The sequence below is a fragment of the Colobus angolensis genome, unplaced genomic scaffold, assembly GCF_000951035.1.
Source record: "Colobus angolensis palliatus isolate OR3802 unplaced genomic scaffold, Cang.pa_1.0 Scaffold115, whole genome shotgun sequence".
NCBI classification, from domain to species: domain Eukaryota; kingdom Metazoa; phylum Chordata; class Mammalia; order Primates; family Cercopithecidae; genus Colobus; species Colobus angolensis.
The window spans coordinates 4,520,633-4,525,708 of NW_012112586.1; the positions used below are offsets into that span (position 1 = coordinate 4,520,633).

At 42.8% G+C, this 5,076-nt stretch overlaps 1 protein-coding gene across 1 annotated transcript in view; it reads right to left on the bottom strand.

Annotated features, from left to right (window-relative positions):
* Positions 1-3,326, bottom strand: part of GLT1D1 (glycosyltransferase 1 domain containing 1) — a 106,693-nt gene extending 103,367 nt beyond the window's left edge. Inside the window, exon 1 of the mRNA XM_011961258.1 lies at positions 3,183-3,326. The gene's annotated coding sequence lies outside the window, so the exon portion shown is untranslated. The remainder of the gene's footprint in view (positions 1-3,182) is intronic.
* Between the last annotated feature and the right edge of the window lie 1,750 nt (positions 3,327-5,076).

Consider the following 5,076-nt stretch of genomic DNA (forward strand, 5'->3'; position numbering starts at 1 on the left):
TGCCCAGACTGGAGTGCAGGGGCACGATCTCAGCTCACTGTAAACTTCGCCTCCCGGGTTCAAGTGATTCTCCCGCCTCAGCCTCCCAAGTAGCTGAGATTACAGGTGACCATCACCACGCTCAGCTAATTTTTTTTGTATTTTTAGTAGAGATGGGGCTTCACCATATTGGCCAGGCTGATCTCAAAATCTTGACTTCCAGTGATCTGCCTGCCTAGGCCCTCAAAGCGCTGGGATTACAAGTGTGAGGCACCACACCCGGACTACAGATATTTTTGAAAAGAAGTTGCAAGCTTATATTGTAAAAGTATACCTTTTTTGCAAAATTAATTTTAAATAAAAACATAAATAAAACCAAAAACACAGACACAAACAGTGGTCACTTCTGGGTGGTGAAATTGCAGGTACCATATTTTCTTCTTTGTATTTTTATGTAGTTTCCAAGTTACCCCTGTAAGTAATTTAAAAATCAGTAAGTGCTATATATATTTAAATACAGTTTAATGAACAGAAGGCTGTCTAAGAAATGCATAGTGTATGCATAGAATGAAATCTCACACAGCCAGTTAATCACAGGGTAGGGCAACTCGATGTCTGCAGCTCATGCAGAGAGAGTCCCTGGATACTTTGTTAAGTGAAAACCTCACAGTGCAGAGGGGCGTCTCTTCTAACTGACAATGGTTCTGGTGCTTTTCATACATGATGCTACACAGAGAGACTTTAACCTTCAAAAACATAACTCTGAGGAATAAATACTGTTTAATTTCCATATGGACAACAACTAGGAATGAACAAGTAAAAGTTTAACCACATTGACTAAGAGTAGCATGGCTTCTGTTCTCGATATTTATTAGATTGAGCAATGCAATTGATTTGTTTCCTCTGGGCAACAGGTTGGTTTTGCAGAGGGCGCCTCTCCTCTTTCAACTCTTACGAGAAGCAAACCTAACTTCAGATGACTTTGTGTTTATTTGAAGCAGGGGTCAAGCACGGTAAAATTGAGAACTGTAAGTTTTAAGGAAAAAACAAAAATCCAGCCATCTGACTAGAGGAGAAATAGGTCCTTGTCCATCTGTTAGAATATGAACTGGAATAACCTTTCCATATAGCATTTTGTCACTATCAATCAAAACAAAAGTTAAAACCTCACAGTGCAGAGGGACGTCTTTCCTAGGAATTTGTATTTCCAACATCCACATACAATGGAGTAAAGAAATAAAATAGAAAATACTTCAGCCTTGCTTGGAATAGCAAAAAACCAAGACAGAGACTTTTAATAAGTATGGTGCATTCTCACAGTGGAATACCTCACAGCCAATAAAAAGAATAAGATAGATGTAGCTTTGTGGATTTGGAAAAAAGCTAAGATATGAGTTAAATGTACAGACCTAATCCCACTTATGGGAATAAAATGTTCCACATATGTGTGTAAAACATTTAAAAAGAAATCATAGGGGCCGGCCGCATTTGGTGGCTCCAGCCTGCAATCCCAGGACATTGGGAGGCCAAGGCAGGCGAATAACTTTAAGTCAGGAGATGGAGACCAGCCTGGCCAACACAGTGAAAGCCCATTTCTACTAAAAATACCAAAATCAGCTGGGCATGGTGGCACGCACCTGTAATCCCAGCTATTCTGGAGGCTGAGGCACAAGAATTGCTTGAGCTTGCTAGGCAGAGGTTGCAGTGAGCCCAGATCATGCCACTGCACTCCAGCCTGGGCCACGGAGTGAGACTCCATCTCAAAAAAAAAGGGAAGGAAAAGAAAAAAAAAGAATAATAAATATCACTTTACAGAAAATGACACAACCTATTGGGGGTGGGGTGGGAGGAGGGAGAGCATCAGGAAGAATAGCTAATGGATTCTGGGCTTAATACCTAGGTGATGGGATGATCTGTACAGCAAACCACCATGACACACGTTTACCTCTGTAACAAATCTACACATCCTGCACAGGTACTGCTGCTGAACTTCAAATAAAAGTTGAAGAGAAAAAGAAAAGAAAACAACACAACTCACAGTCAACAGAATCACTAAACTCAGGGCCGAGGCTTTGTGACTGCACAAAAGAGTTGCAACAGTCAGCGACAACCTTTCAAAGGTTCCTACTGAGCTATCAGGGGTTCGGAACTTCATCTCGGCCTATAAGGAAAGTTAAACTCTACGCTTCTTTCACATTCAGAGACAAAGCTCAGACTGTGTTTCACTACACTTAAAACTGAATTCAAGGCTGGGTGCAGTGGCTCATGCCTTTAATCTCAGCACTTTGGGAGGCCAGGGTGGGTGGATTGCTTGAGTCCAAGAGTTCAAGACCAGCCTGGGCAACATGGCAAGACCTCATCTCTAAAAATATACCAAAAAAATAGCCGGGCATTGTAGCACATGCCTGTAGTCCCAGCTACTCGGGAGGCTGAGGTGGGAGGGTTATTTGAGCCCAGGAAATGGAGGTTGCAGTGAGCCGAGAGTATATCACTGCACTCCATCCTGGGCAACAGAGTGAGACCCTGTGTCAATAAAAAGAAAAAAAAATTCAAAGTCATATACTTGTTCAGCAGAAAATAACTCTCTAGAAATAATGCTTTCAGAAACACTGTCTGCATACACAGAAAACAGCTAGTTTAGATTGTTCAGGCATGGATGCAAAAACATGGAAGTACAGATATATTCTCCCAAGTTCATATGCTATGATGTCTGCACAGACACACACAATCTAATGGGTGAAATAGAACAATTAAAGACAACGTAAATGTTTATTAATTGAAGACTTTAAATGATGGCATCTCCATAAAATGGATGAGATAGATCTATGTTAAGTGCCACTATGGGAGAAGGTTCCCGGATGTGTGGCTGAGTGGTGAAAAGGAAGATGCTGAATATATATTCAGCAGTAGGCTTCCATCTGTGTGTGTGTGTTTAAGGTGGGGGAGGAGGTACATGTAAATACATGCCTGGGTCATGAAAAATAAGGCAACTTCCAACTTGCTTTTCTTCTGATGGTTCTCTCAGGGAGAAGCTGGCCATCACATCATGAGGACACTCAGAAGCAAAGCAAAGAGATTATTGCATGTCTCCCATTTCTGAACTGGATAAACAGGAGACACTGTTTCCCATATTATTAGACATTACAGGTGCTTCTGGTTTTCAGAATTTCTGGTGTTTTACTTTTGAAGAGAAAGAGTATTACCTTGCAAAAGTCTGCCTCCCCTATAGAGATGAAGAGCCAGGGCAGCCTCGCAGTTCTCAGCCAAGATGAGGTTTGCAATCTCAGATGGGCTTTCAAAGTCAAAGGCATCTTTCAAAATGCACACGTGCCCTGCAGCCTCTAGATGGGCCCTTTATCAAAAAATACAGAGAAAGGAGAAGATGAGGGGAAGACGTTAATACGTAACAGGTTGCTGCTACAGTAAAGCTTTTTTTTTGGTTGTTGTTGTTGTTGAGACAGAGTTTCACTCTTGCTGCCCTGGCTGAGGTACAACGGTGTGGTCTCAGCTCACTGCAACCTCTGCCTCCCGGGTCTCCAAGCGATTCTCCTGCCTCAGTCTCCCAAGTAGCTGAGACCACACGTGCGCACTACCATTTTTTGTATTTTTAGTAGAATTTTTTGGCTAAGTTTTTGTTTTTTTAGTAGAAATGGGATTTCATCACGTTGGCCAGGCTGGTCTCAAACTTTTGATCTCGGGTGATCCACCTGCTTTGGCCTCCCAAAGTGCTGGGGTAACCGGCAGCAGCCACTGTGCCCAGCCACGATGATTAAGATTTTGAATGAATTCCATAAGATTACTTATTTACTGAGTTGCCCTTGGTAAGCACCCTGCCTTAAAATACAAAAGAAGGCCTAGAATCAATGACGTTAACCATACATCTGCCCGTCTCAGATACCCAGGACTGTGGCTGCGACCGAGGCCATTGGAAGGAAGGTTGACCCAGGAGGCCTTGAGCTTCAGACATGGGGCACACACTGCCACCTCCAGTGGCATTTGCCGTACCAGACAGTACCTTTTCTATTTCCTTAAGTCCACGTTTTCTCTCCTGTCCCTGAATTGTGGTATCTAAAGATTGTTTTCGGGCCTCTGTTGCTCAGTTCTTTGAAAAGACTTCAAAAGTCACCTATTATCATAGCTTCAAAAAATACTTCCTGGTCTTTCCATTCTACCTGCTACACACACACACACACACACACACACACACACACAATATTTATGTCTTTCAAACATATCTCTTCTCTTTCTCTCCACCTTAGTTTCAGTTCCTGCTAACATAAATATAAAATATCTCATAAACAAAAAAGAAATTTTTTCAATAGTGACAACATGAACAAAATTGGAAGACACATGAACAAAATCAGAAAACAAATGAGAAACTGGGGAAAAAACTATTTACGACTCTTACTAAAGAAAAAAAGTTCATCTGCTTAATATATAAAGAGCATTTGTAAATCAATAAAGAAAAAAGACTAACAACACAGTAGGAAAACAGAGATGAGGGCGGGGTGAGGTGGCTCATGCCTGTAATCCCAGCACTTTGAGAGGTCAAGGCAGACAGATGGCTTGAGCCCAGGAGTTTGAGACCAGCCTGGTCAATATAGTGAAACCCCATCTCTATAAAAAAATTTTTTTAAGGCACTGGGCATGCTGTCACATACTGGTAGTCCTAGCTACTTGGAAGGCTGAGATGGGACAACTGCTTGAGCCTGTGAGGTCGAGGCTGTAGTGAGCCAGGATTGTGCCACTATACTCCAGCCTGGGTGACAGAGCAAGACCCTGTCTCAAAAAAAAAAAAAAAAGCCAGCCACAGTGGCTCAAGCCTGTAATCCCAGCACTCTGGGAGGCTGAGGCAGGCAGATCACTTGAGGTCAGGAGTGTGAGACCAGCCTGGCCAACATGGTGAGATCCCATCTCTACTAAAAATACAAAAATTAGCCAGGTGTGGTGGCGCACACCTGTAATCCTAGCTACTGGGGAGGCTGAGGCACAAGAATCACTTGAACCCAGGAGGCAGATGTTGCAGTGGGCTGAGATTGTGCCACTGCACTCCAGTCTGGGCAACAGAGTGAGAGAAAGAAGAGGAGAGGAGAGGAG